This window comes from Rhinatrema bivittatum, chromosome 1 (assembly GCF_901001135.1).
Source record: "Rhinatrema bivittatum chromosome 1, aRhiBiv1.1, whole genome shotgun sequence".
In the NCBI taxonomy this organism is placed as follows: Eukaryota; Metazoa; Chordata; class Amphibia; order Gymnophiona; family Rhinatrematidae; genus Rhinatrema; species Rhinatrema bivittatum.
In genome coordinates this window covers 334,539,345-334,553,386 of record NC_042615.1, presented here as the reverse complement: position 1 = coordinate 334,553,386, position 14,042 = coordinate 334,539,345, and the positions used below count along the sequence as shown (strand labels likewise).

The following is a 14,042-nucleotide window of genomic DNA, read 5'->3' as shown; positions in this document are numbered from 1 at the left end:
TGATTCCGTCCTGACTTTCTGTCTTGCGACTATAAATAACTTGCTTTGTCTGATATATTGTGTATTTTCTGCCCAGAAACAGCTGCAGGTTTTATTTAATGGTCTTTCATAGAAGTGCTGACTTGATGTCTCATCACAGCTTTAGCAAGCATCTTAACCAAGGGCAGGTACTGGCAGAGGAGGCATGACTTAATGGAAGGTTCTGCCAATCTGGCTGAGCTCATAGGCTTTCACACCTGGCCTTACAGGCTATAATTTCCATTTGTTCTCATGCACAGTCTTGGGAGGGAGATAGAAGAGGCCGAGGCCAAAGGTATATCTTGCTTAGCTTGCTATTTCTGTAGCCTTCCAGGCTGATGCTAGTCCCGGGCTAATTATTAAGAAATGCTGAGTAGCAGAAAAGGGGGCCTCCTAACATTAAACTTGGCCTTTGTTTTCGATTCAGAAACCTGTCCTTTTGATTGAGGCCTGCTCCTTGGAATTACAGGGCACTAGCAACAGGGGGTAACTTTCCCCCACTCTAATAGTTGTTTCTTGCCTCATGGCCTTCTGTATACGGAGGATGGCTTTCTCCGATCTTTATTCACCTCTGTTCTTAATGCAGTAGCACTTGAGCACAGGGCTTCCCAAACCTGTCCTGAGGGGAAACCCCAACGAGTCAGGTTTTCTGGATGTCCACAATGAATTTGCATGAGATAGGTTTGAGGCGATGGAGGCAGTGCGTGGATGATAATCCTGCAGATATCTTGAAAACCCAACTGCCTGGGGTTTCCCCGGGACAGGTTTGGGAACCACAGGTTTAGTGGTAACACTAAATTCTGTGCTAAGTTCATAAAGCTTACTCTAGGGCAGGGGTCAGGAACCTTTTTGGCTGAGAGAGCCATAAACGCCACATATTTTAAAATGTAATTCCATGAGAGCCATACAATATGTTTAAAACTAAATACAAGTAAATGTGTGCATTTTATGTAAGATCACACTTTTAAAGTACAATAAGTCTCTGAAAATATTACACCAGGCCTTAAGACACCAATACATCTCCTATTAGGAAAACGGACCAAGTCAGGCTGCTATAGAGTCCTACACAGAAACTACACGCCAGCAGAAAACCTCACCTGAATCACGTGCTGTCCCTCACCTAACATAGAATAAAGAGACCAAAACGCATAACAAGAAGCATGCAGACAAAAACTGAATTGGAAACTGCAACAAGCCAGAGTCTCTGTATGCAGTGTAACAAAGGAAAAAAGAAACATCACACATCCTTATAAAACAAATCAAGAAATATAAAATCATCAGCAGTAAAACTGTACTAACAAAAAGAACATATTTCGAAACAGCTGATGAGTGGAATATCCAATAATTAAAAACTCATATAAAACATTTCCAGATACCAACAAAATATTTCAAAATAGCAGACACAAAGATCCAGTAATGAAAATAATAAGGATACAAAAATTTTTTTGCTCTGCATACCTGGGAACGTTTGATATCCAGGTGTCCTGAGATTGTTCTGAATTAGGAGGAGGCGGGGTGGTTTGCTTGGAACTTTCTCCTCTCTCAGTCACATACCAGCGCTCTCTCTCACACTGGCTCTCAATGACACACCTATACACACATGCTCTCAGTCACTCACATATACAAATGTTTTTTCTCTCTCACTTATATAGGCTCTTAATTACACATTTACACACATGCTGTCTATCTTTTCACGCTTACACACACACAGGCTTTCAATCACATAAATACATGCTGTCTTTTTCTCTCACACACAGACTCTCATTCACATGCTTACAAACATGTCCTCTCTTTCTCTCATTTACACACAGGCTCTCAATCACATACTCACATGCTCCCTCACCTAAATCAGCTCTCAATCACACACAGAAACACATGGTCTCTCTCTCTCATTTAAACACAGGCTCTCAATCACATACTCACATGCTCCCTCACCTAAATCAGCTCTCAATCACACAGACACACATGGTCTCTCTCTCTCATTTAAACACAGGCTCTCAATCACATACTCACATGCTCCATCACCTAAACCAGCTGTCAATCAGACACAGACACACATGATCTCTCTCTTACTTATACACACAGGCTCTTAATCATACATACACATGATCTCTCTCACACACAAAGGATCTCAATCATACACACATACTCTTTCAAACAAACAGGTTTTCAATTACAAACTTACACATACAGGTTCCCAATGGTAAACTTACATTCATGCTCTCTCTCTCACAGGCAGGATCTCAATCACAGACATACTCTCTTTCACATATACAGGCTCTCAATCATTCACATACATGCAATCTCTCACTCACACACACAGGATCTCAAACACACATGCTTGCTCGCTCATTCATTCACTGTCTCTCCCCCCCCCCCCCCCGGGAACTCGCGGCGGCAGCAGCAGCAGCCACCTCCCAACGCTAACCTCCTTCATTTTCAGCCCTCGCGGAGGCGAAGGCGGAGTCCCATCGGCCGCGGTTGAAGATTTTCATTTTCCTCCGAGCCGCGCTGCAGTCTTCTTCCCGCGCAGGCACCCGATGCTCTCCACTTCCTCTTCCGGGCCGCGGGAAGAAGAGAGCACCGGCGTGCTCTCTTCTTCCCGCGGCCCGGAAGAGGAAGTGGAGAGCATCGGGTGCCTGCGCGGGAAGACCCGCGCAGGCACCCGATGACTCCAGCGCTGGCACCCGGCTGACACCCGATGACTCCCGCGCAGGCACCCGGATGACTCCAGTCGGCGTGCTCTCTTCTCCTCCCCCCCGCGGCCTGGAAGAGGAAGTGGTGAGCATCGGGTGCCTGCGCGGAAGAAGAGACCACGCTAGTGTGGTCTCTTCTTCCCGCGCAGGCACCCGATGCTCTCCACTTCCGGGCCGCGGGGGGGGGAGGAGAAGAGAGCACGCCGGTGCCGCTGACTCCAGCTGTCCTGCCGCGTTCCGCCCGGGCTGACAGCATTTTAAGCCCGGGGCGGCGGAGGACCGGGGAGCAGCTGGGTCAGCGGGGAACCGCGAAGTATGGCGACACGTGTCTGCGAGCCAGATGCAGCCCTCAAAAGAGCCATATCTGGCTCGCGAGCCATGGGTTCCCGACCCCTGCTCTAGGGGATGTATGAATTGACATTTAGAAATAAATTATGCTATCCAGTTTGTATAAATTCTTTTTATTGAGCATCGATAATTAGCAAAAGCATTAAACACACACATTTGCCTATTACATGTTACAGATTCACACAATGCTAACACAAATAAATAACCAACCAAACAAGTGAGAATTCTAGTGCGATCCTGTTTAGCTCTACAGTACTCTTTAGTCGCTCACCACCAGTGACTTGCAGCTGATGAATCATATTTTAGGAAATTGTATATATCAATACAGCAAACAGTCCATAGTGAGCAAGCAAACAATACCAATTTTTATCTATCTTTAAACTCCCCTGAGTACGTCCCTCTGCTGGAGATGCTAACAGTTGTAAGTGGTTAGGACTGGCGTTGAGATCTGATATGCCAGTCCTCCATCATCACAAAGGGATGCACTACAACCTCCAGCCCTCCTTTCCTTTCCCACCCACCCTTCCCCATCCCACAGGACCCAACAAGTAAGCAAACACAGCTCTTCAGATGGTGGTTAGGATAAGGCTTCTAACACTGTGAGATAGGGTATCTAGATAAAGCTCCCACACTTTCAGGAATTGAAACAGAGCTCTGGGTGCCGAATGTGCTGCTAAGGATTCCATCTGCACCATGTCATACACTGCATTTCACCACTGCCAAAAAGATGGGGAGGTCTGTATTTCTCCAGCCCAGTAGGATCGAACGTTTCCCTTGCACCAATAATTTATTCGTCAAAAGCCTCTGAGTGTACTTGGGGACATAAGTGGGGAGACCCATGTTAAAAAGTAATACTTCAGGAATCAAAGGGAGGGTACAAGATAATAACTTAATGTAGTCCCACACTCTTCGCCAAAAGGGGATTATAATAGGGCAGAACCAAAAAGAATGGGTGACTGTTCCCTTGACCGACTTACACGTTGGACAGGTGGAGGCTCCAGTTAGCTGCGCTCTGTATGCCACAGCCTGGGAAATATATGCTCTGTGTAAACATTTATACTGCAGCTCACGGAGATAACGGTACGAGGATATGGAGTTTATTTCCCCAAAGCACTTCAATAGCCCCTGAGAAGAAAGGCAAACCCTACCATCCTCAAACCACCTAGAGGCAATTAGCTCCACCCCCATGTCAGGTCCCACCTGTTGTAGCTTCCGTTTTCATCTATTTTTGAGTCACCTGTATAGTGAGGTCTTGGACCGGCATTGTGGTAATATAGTGTTTCAACTGAAGATAAGAAAACACATCATGAGCACTAAGCCCTTTTACCTTTGTAACTCACTCAAAGGAAAGATGGTACCCACATCCGTCAGAACGTGTTGTAACTGTGTAAGGTCCTGATGGTGCCAGGTTTGAAACCTCGTCGTGGAGGAACCTGGACCAAATGCAAAGTTTCCCTGAATATGTAGGAAGGGGGAGCACGTAGCTGATAACTGAAGTCTAGTCGTAAAAGTTCTCCAGGATTTACGAATAGGGGCTAGCAACATATGACTAGCGATCCCTGTAGGCAACTCAGAAGAAGCGAGACTGATACTTCACGCATATCCAGCATAGCTCTCTGCTTCAACGGCAGGGGGAATGAAGAAAAGTGGATCTATATACAGACAACAACCAACAAGGACTGAATTATGTAGTCTGGGTAAACAAATAAGCATGGGTGTAGCTTGCTTATTGCGGCGGTTACTACCCCTAACTAAGCTAGATATTTCACTTAGATGCAGTTCCAACACTGCTCTCTACATTAATGGTGGGGGTGGAAGGGAATAGAACCAAAAGGTTACTAAGAGCCAAGAGTAACAGATAAGTATGAGAAAAAAAAAGTGCGAAACTTGCTGGGCACTCTGGATGGGCCATTTGGTCGTCGTCTTCTGCCATCATTTCTATGTTTCTATGTAAGACATAGCGCAGGTCCAGATTAGCAAAAAGTAACTGGTCACAGTCCCCAGTTGTATAGGTGGACCCATTATAGAGCCAATCGCAGATGATACGTAGAAAGCAGGCCAAATTGTATACCCCTAGATCTGGAAGACCCCAACCACCCCTGTCTCATGTTTGTCTGCCTAGGGGGAGTCCTCTCATTCTTCCCGGACCACAAAAATGGTAATAAGTGTTTGTCCAAATTTTTAAGATCAGAAGATTTAAGTAAAATTGGGAGGGTCTGTAGTACATAGAGCCATTTCGGGAATATACTCATTTTAAATGCATTAATACGTCGTCCCCCCCCCCCCCCCAATGATAAGGGTAAAGACCTCCATAATATCAATTTGTCTCGCATATGGGCCAGCAAGGGCTTCACATTGAGTTCATAGAGTTTGTTCAAGTCCACAGAAATTAAGACCCTCAGATAACGAAAATGGCCCACCACCCACTTTAGGGGGAAGGCATCACCCCAAGATTGCTTGAGTGCCTCAGGAGAAGCTAGCGTCTCTGACTTGTCGTGATTCAGTTTAAAGCCAGAAATGATTCCATATTCTTGCATCAATTGCAGTAGATGGGATAACGAGTGAACTGGATCCTGGAGGAAAACCAGCAAATCATCTGCAAATGCTGCATATTTGAAAAGAACACCCCCCCATCTTTAGCCCACAAATTTTGTCAGAAGATTGGATCGCTACCAGCAAGAGCTCCAACGCTATCAGAAACAATAATAGGGATAAAGGGCAGCCCTGTCTGGTGCCTCTGTGAATCATAAAGTCCTGAGAGAGAGTGCCATTGACCATAATATTCGCCAAAGGGGAAGCATAGAGAAGACTAATCCCATCCAGGAACAGGCCCTATAATTTCATATGTTGCAGAACTGCAAATAAATACTGCCATTACATCCTATCAAAGGCCTTCTCTGCGTCAAAATTTACAGCCAAAAAAGGTTGGGCCTGATTCGTATAGAACGAGATGGCAGACAACAATCTTCGGACATTCGCAGAGGCGTATCAGCCCCGCACAAAGCCAGCCTGCCCCAATCCTGTATAATTAGGTAGGACCACCGCCATGCGATCTGCCAAGATTTTTGCTAATAGTTTTTGATCATAGTTGATCAGTGAAATGGGCCTGTAGGAACCTACTGCAGTGGGATCCTTACCCGGCTTTCGTAGAACCACTATTGTGGCTTTGTTTTCTCCCATTGGAAAGTGCCCATCCTGTATCACATTAGCAAGCACCATACTCAAACAGCTCGGGATGTCATCTACCAAAATTTTGTATAGTTCGGCTGCGTACCCATCATGGCCGGGTGCTTTGAGGGGTTTCGCCTTCTGTATACCATTAATAATTTCTCCGAGACTTATTGGGCGGTTTAGGTGCTCCAATTGTTTTGAATCAAATACCAGAATATCCTATTTGGCCAGAAAGGCTTGGCATTGAGCCAAATCACATCCCTCTGATGTATAAAGCTTAGCATAAAACTCAGAAAATAAGCAGGATATGTCATAATTACTATGAAGTACATGACCCCGTGAATCCCTAAGATGAGAGACCTCAGTTGAAGAGCGAGCGCCTTTGATAAGACGAGCTAGCATTCGTCCTGACTTGTTAGCCTGCTGGTATAACTTAAATTTATAGTGAGTTACACTTTTTTTTGCCCTTTTGCTGCAGTAGTGTTTAAGGCCGCCTTAATGGCTAAAAGCTCCTCCCGATTAGCTAAAGAATGTGTGGTCAGCCACGCCGCCTTACACTTCCTTAACTTAGCGTCTAGAGTAACCAGCTGTTTATCCATAGACTTCTGTTGCCAGGCCGAGTAAGAAATTATCTCCCTCCACAAAATTGCTTTCACAGTATACTAAAATAGCACTGGGGAGCTTACAGCATGCTCTTTGTTGGCAGTGGTGTATCTGGCCCAACACCCCTTCAAATGTTCCTTAAATGCCAAATAAGCCAAATAATAAGGAAAACGCCAAGTGACACCAGAGGAGCGACCCAGCCAGCCTTTTAAGATAAACCAAATAGGGGCATGGTCCGATATTATGAAGTTACCAATTCCCGTGGCATCTATTTGGGAAAGACAATCACGGGACCAGAGGAAATAAGCCAGCCTTGACCACGTTGAGTGGGCACGGGACATGTGGATGAAGTCCCGCTCCTCCATGTGGAAGAGACGCCAAGAATCCAAAAGGTGAAGTTCAGATAATAAACATGGGATTCTCTTCCTGCTACCCATAGGGAACTGCTGACCGGCTGGATCGGTCCAATTCTGGATCAGCTACCAGGTTGAAATCTTCCCCCCAGGAGTAAGGGTCCTTCCTGCATTTCCATCAAAATGCGTATCAGTTGGAGGAAAAATGTATGATTGTAAGTGTTGGGGGCATATATATTGCAAAATGTCATCCGGCCCCCGATCTCTACTACAAGAAGAACATATCTATCCTGAGGATCAATTTTTTGCTGCAGAACCATAAAGACCACAGACTTGTGAAACACAATCGCTACTCCTGCAGATCTGGTAGTCGCCGAGGAGTAAAAAACCTGCCCCACCCAGTCCCTTTTGAGCTTTTGGTGCTCTGCGTCCGTCAAGTGTGTTTCCTGTAGAAATCCCACATCCACCGAGAGCTTCTTCAACTCTGAAATAATTATATATCTTTTAATAGGGGTCCCAATCCCACATACATTCCAGGAAACAAATTTTAACTTTCATGCAGACATTGGAGTGGATAGATATAAATAATGAGAGAGTGCAATATGACTTCTTCATAAAAGTGGACTCCCCCTCAGCTAGGGAGCCCACCTTGCTTTAGTCTATATCCTTTACTTGGGGCCTTGTGAGATCTATCAACACAGAATCTCACAGATTGATCTTTGTGTTCCCGTCCTCCCCCCATCAAACCCCCTAGCAAACCCATAACATTGGAGATCACCGCCATACTATGCACCTATTACCCTAGGCACATTTGCAGCGGTGGTAAAAATCAATTAAAAACAAAAAGGAGGAAACAAAAGTTCGCTTTCCCCCAAGCTATAACGTGGATACCAAACAAAGAGATATATCTCCTTAAAAAACAGAGATTGGAGAATCTGAAATAAAGTTATCCATTCACTGATAGTAGAAAAAAAAAATTTATTTTTTTTTCAGTGAATATAATGGCCGATTCACCATTGGATAGAGGCATGAACGCTGATTTTGTCAAGTTCTTGGATACCCGTTCCATTTCGGCTTCCCTGCATTCCTGGTGCAAGGAACAGACAACTCCCGTTTTAATACTACAGAACTGAGGAACAATAGTCAGGTCGCCCACCAATTATAAGCTTTAGCAGCAGGCCTCAGGTTATGAATTGTCTTCCTCTCGCATTCAAACCAGCCCCATTCAGTCCTTCCCATTGTTCTTTGCCCTTTCCATCTGGTCTGCCATCTGCAATGCTTCCCTGGAGGTATATAACCAACGTATCCCCTCCGGTAAATGTACACGCATGCGTGCTGGGTAAATCAGCACCAGGCATAGGCCCAATTTATAGAGGCGGGGGCGAACTCCTTCCTGGTTAGGGCAAGCTTGGCGGAGTAGTCCTGAAAAATCAGTATATTTTTATTCTCATAGGCAAGTCGCTTTCCTATGCGTATTTCCCGGAGAATATCAGTTTTGTAGGCAAAGTCTAAGATCCGGGCAATAACCACTCATGGGTGCTCATTACGGTCCTGACGCATTCCTATTCTGTGGGCCTGTTCGATCCTTAGGGGCCCCCGCTCAAGACTCAGGCTCAACTCCTTCGGCAACCAGCCTTCTAAAAGGGGGATCAGTTGGGCCTCTGGGATGGTTTCAGGTAGCCTCACTAGCTGGAGGTTATTCCTTATGGACCTGTTCTCTAAGTCCTCAAGGTGGTCTTCCTGTTTTATAAGTGCAGTTTGGATCTTGGTGAGCCATGCTGTAATGGACTGGTGCTCATCCTGATTAGCTAAAACTCGATGCTCAGCTTCCCCCAGACGTGTATCAAAAGCTGCCATCCAGCTTGACACAGAGTCTAATTTATCAAATATTTTTTTTAAACTCCGGTTCCAGCGTTGTTACCACCGCCAACTGTGATTCCCCCATAGTTGCTTCCACTAGGGATGAGGGGCCCGTAGGCCAGAAGACGGGAAAATCAACTCCTGAAAAGGTCAGTTTTGTGCGAAGGGTGCACGGAGCTGCGACGCTCACATCTTGCTGCGTGCTATCCAGTTAATAGTAAACAGCTTAGAGCAGGATCCTCCCTTTTGTTTTTGGGGGGTCACCCTTGAAGGAATGTTTTCAAAAAGTTTTGTATGAAGCATTTAGCATGGTCAGATACCTATTCTGAGATTGTTGTGGCATAGTGGATTTCTGCATGTTGTACACTCACATTTGTGATCTTTAGGTTGCAGTGTGAGAAAAGGACACTTTGGTGAGAAGGAGCAGGGGAAGGTAAAGGGGGAGGTTGAGGGGAAAAGGTGGTTGTAGCCTATGCTAAAAGAAGAATTGTGCCATATATCCTCCTACCTGATTCTATCCATAGCCCATGTTTATTTGTTTGCTACTTGTGCATGCTGCTCGGAGGTGAAAGGCTCCCTGTGCACTGACTCTAACCTCTCCTGTTTTTGTAATACTTTCTGGCTGCAGGTTGGCAGAAACACTGAAACAGGTTGATAATTTTCTTTTGTTTGGGTAACACTTTGTTATATTTGATTTATAAGTTGTACTTTTTGCTATGCCCTTTCCCCTAGTTTAAGAATTAGCTGAACATAATGACTTCCTCTGTACCCTCATTCTCCTTGTCGGATGGCAGAGAAGGTGCTGCTGCCTTTCAAAAGCTCCTGGGAGCATCCTTTCCCAGTGTTCGTATTTGCCGTGTTGATGCTAGTTCAGCTGAGTCGCCATTTCGTTGTGAGCCCGGCGTCACAGCTGCCCACTTCACCGGGAAGGAATCGGGGTTTGGAATTTCATGTTCCAAATGCTTGCTGTGCCACTGATGATCTTACACCGCCAATCACAAAGAAGTGGGCAGCGTGCCGCAATTCAGCGCACATGCATTCACAAATACTGCTTGTCCTGGGATAAAGCAAAATTGCTTACCTTGTAATAGGTGTTATCCCAGGACAGCAGGATGTAGTCCTCACGAAACCCACCCGCCACCCCGCGGAGTTGGGTCTCACACCTTTTGTTGTTTTATTTTTGCTAAAGCTTATTGCTACATACGAGACTGAAGAGAGACCCCTGTGGCAGAGAATATATTGGCATGCTGGGCATGCTCAGTGGCCTCACAGGGCCAGTCAAAGTTTTCTAGAAACTTTGACATAAGGTTTTCCCGCGATAGGGCTCCGTCAGTGACGTCACCCATATGTGAGGACCACATCCTGCTGTCCTGGGATAACACCTATTACAAGGTAAGCAATTTTGCTTTTACACAAGTTTTGAGAACGTACGTTATACGCGAAGAAAAGATCTATGTGTTCTTAAATGCTATTTTTTTTTAAAAAAGCAGCTTTGGACAGTTGCTTGTCTGTTTAAAAAGCAGCATTTCAACATGGCCTACCTACTCTTTTTGCTTTCCAAGAGTGCACCTGATCCTAATCTTGCTTACTGTAGCTGAATTTATAACACTAGGGATTTTTGCTTTGATTACATTGCGGAGCTGATGTAGAATGCCTTACTCATGTATGGTCGCTTACCCAACAAGGGATGAGGGAGATTATCGGCATCTCTCAATATGTACAGTATATCATTTTAGGATTAGGTAATGCATGACGAGATTCCTGAGCTTTAGAGGCTCTATAATAAAATACTGCAGCACTCCTCTCATAAAGTTGAGAGTTCTCTTGCATTGAAGGATTGGCTAATCTATGAGATATATACAGATACACAGATCAAGACTCACACAGCAATAAATGTTTCTTTTCCTTGTTGAAGCCTTTGATGCAAATAAGCCTTTTGGAAACAGTTTGCCGCCCTTGTTTCCTGTGGAAAACATTTGTCATGGTTCAATGCCTACACATGCAGGAAAATTAAACAAAGGTTCTGATTTAATAAGGCTTTTTTTTCCTCCATTCTGTATCTGTTGGGGGAGAAAAGCTTTGTGAATCAGGCCCTAAATGACCATATTGCCTTTAATAAGGCAGTGGAGGAGCCACCAGAATTATATAGAATGTAATTCTATTCCTTGTTGTCACAATTGGGCAGGCTGGGTAAAGGTGCTTCCCCAGCAAGAGCAGGGCAGGGTCTTCTGCCAGACCGGCCACTTCCCCCTTGGGTTCAGCCTGCAGGTTCTGGTAGCCGGCAGGGCTTAGCTGGCGGAGCACCTAAAGCAGAGGTTCAGGCAGAAGATGAAGCAGACAATGGTCAGGGCTGGCAGAGTCTAGGCAACGCTGAAGACTGAGCTGGGTCAGGTACCAGGAATCAAACCCAACACAGAGGAAGCAAGGCAGGCAGGATTGGTAAGGGCAAAGATAGGAATACACAGGAGTGAGGTAAAAACACACTGGCAAGAACGAGGTAAACGAGGGCAAAACTGGAATAGGGGGTACAAGGTAGGGTGCGTATGGTCAGGATAGGCCATTGGGAGGCTGAAACAAGGGGAAGAATAAGGGCAAGGAATACACAGACGAGGACTACTGGGAGGCCCAGATAAAACAGGTACAAGACTCAGAACAAGCTATACAGGTACAATTGATCTAAGTATCCCCCAGAGATCAGCACTCTTGGCTACCCTATTCAACATTTGCGTACTGCTACTATGCACTTTACTAGCGGAACTAGGAATTAAATTCTTCCTTTATGCAGATGACATACAACTCTACATCCCATTCAAAAAATCATTTGACAAAACTACCTCGACACTGTCAACATACATGAAGGGAATAAAAGACTAACTCAGCTGAAATTAACACTAAACACAAAAACCCCCTGAAATTGTAAGGTTAAGGAGAAATTCCACAATAATCAAACTGCCAATCCTAGACCTAGGAAACATTAACATTACTCCCTCAGACCAGTTACGAGACCTAGGAATACAGATTGATGAAAATTTGTCAATAAAAAGGAGATAAGTAAGCTAATTAAAACAGGATACTCCAAGCTTCAAATATTAAGAACATAAGAAATTGCCATGCTGGGTCAGCCCAAGGGTCCATCAAGCCCAGCATCCTGTTTCTAACAGAGGCCAAACCAGGCCACAAGAACCTGGCAAGTACCCAAACATCAAGAAGATCCCATGCTACTGATGCAATTAATAGCAGTGGCTATTCCCTAAGTAAACTTGATGAATAGCAGTTAATGGATTTCTCCAAGAACTTATCCAAATCTTTTTTTGAACCCAGCTACACTAACTGCACTAACCACATCCCCTGGCAACAAATTCCAAAGCTTAATTGTACGTTGAGTGAAAAAGAATTTTCTCCAATTAGTCTTAAATGTGCTATTTGCTAACTTCATGGAATGCCCCTAGACCTTCTATTATCCGAAAATGTAAAAACCGATTGACAACTACTCGTTCAAGACCTCTCATGATCTTAAAGACCTCTATCATATCCCCCCTCAGCCGTCTCTTCTCCAAGCTGAACAGCTCTAACCTCTTCAGCCTTTCTTCATAGGGGAACTGTTCCATCCCCTTTTAGCATTTTGGTTGCCCTTCTCTGTACCCTTTCTATTGCAACTATATATTTTTTGAGATGCGGTGACCAGAATTGTACACAGTATTCAAGATGCGGTCTCACCATGGAGCGATACAGAGGTGTTATGACATTTTCCGTTTTATTAACCATTCCCTTCCTAATAATTCCTAACATTCTGTTTGCTTTTTTGATTACTGCAGCACACTGAGCTGACAATTTCAAAATTTTATCCAATATGATGCCTAGATCTTTTTCCTGGGTGGTAGCTCCTAATATGGAACCTAACATCATGTAACTACAGCAAGGGATTTTTTTCCCTTTATGCAACACTTTGCACTTATCCACATTCAATTTCATCTGCCATTTGGATGCCCAATCTTCCAGTCTTGCACAGTTCTCCTGTAATGTATCACAATCCACTTGTGATTTAACTACTCTGAATAATTTTGTATCATCTGCAAATTTGATAACCTCACTCTTCGTATTCCTTTCCAGATCATTTATAAATATATTGAAAAGCACCGGTCCAAGTCCAGATCCCTGAGGCACTCCACTGTTTATCCTTTTCCACTGAAAAAATTGACCATTTAATCCTACTCTCTGTTTCCTCTCTTTTAACCAGTCTGTAATCCACAAAAGGACATCGCCTCCTATCCCATGACTTTTTAGTTTTCTTAGAAGCCTCTCATGAGGGACTTTGTCAAATGCTTTCTGAAAATCCAAATACACTTCATCTACCGGTTTACCTTTATCCACATGTTTATTAATCCCTTCAAAAAAAATGTTGATTGTGTTCCATTAAACCATGTCGTTCTATATGCGCTACGATTTTGATCTTTAGAATAGTTTCCACTATCTTTCCCGGCACTGAAGTCAGGCTCACTGGTCTATAGTTTTCCAGATCGCCCCTGGAGCCCATTTTACTTACTGAGGTTACATTGGCCACCCTCCAGTCTTCAGGTACAATGGATGATTTTAATGATAGGTTACAAATTTTAACTAATAGATCAGAAATTTCATTTTTGAGTTCCTTCAGTACCCTAGGATGCATTCCATCCGGTCCAGGTGATTTGCTACTCTTTAGTTTACTGCCTCTAACGCAGGGGTAAGGGTAGGCGGTAAGTTAGCAGGTTAAACTCGCGGCAAAAAGACAGGGTAAAAAAGCGATAGTCGGGGCGCGTGTTACTGTATGGGAGGGAATAGCTAATTCGATTGTTTACATCTAATATACATGCCGCGGGCGGAAGGGGTTACCCGGTGATTTAAAGAGGAGGTAAGAGTGGGTTAAAGGGGATAGTGTATCGCGGGTTGGACTAACGCGGCCGAAAAGTGAGTAGAAAGCGGGTTAGGAGCAGGGTAACCGCGGCTGCACTTTACT

General features: G+C 44.5%; 1 protein-coding gene across 4 annotated transcripts in view; it reads left to right on the top strand.

Annotated features, from left to right (window-relative positions):
* The window catches only part of PARM1 (prostate androgen-regulated mucin-like protein 1), a 123,352-nt gene that overhangs the window by 68,001 nt on the left and 41,309 nt on the right, over positions 1-14,042 (top strand). The gene's annotated exons all lie outside the window — the stretch shown is intronic.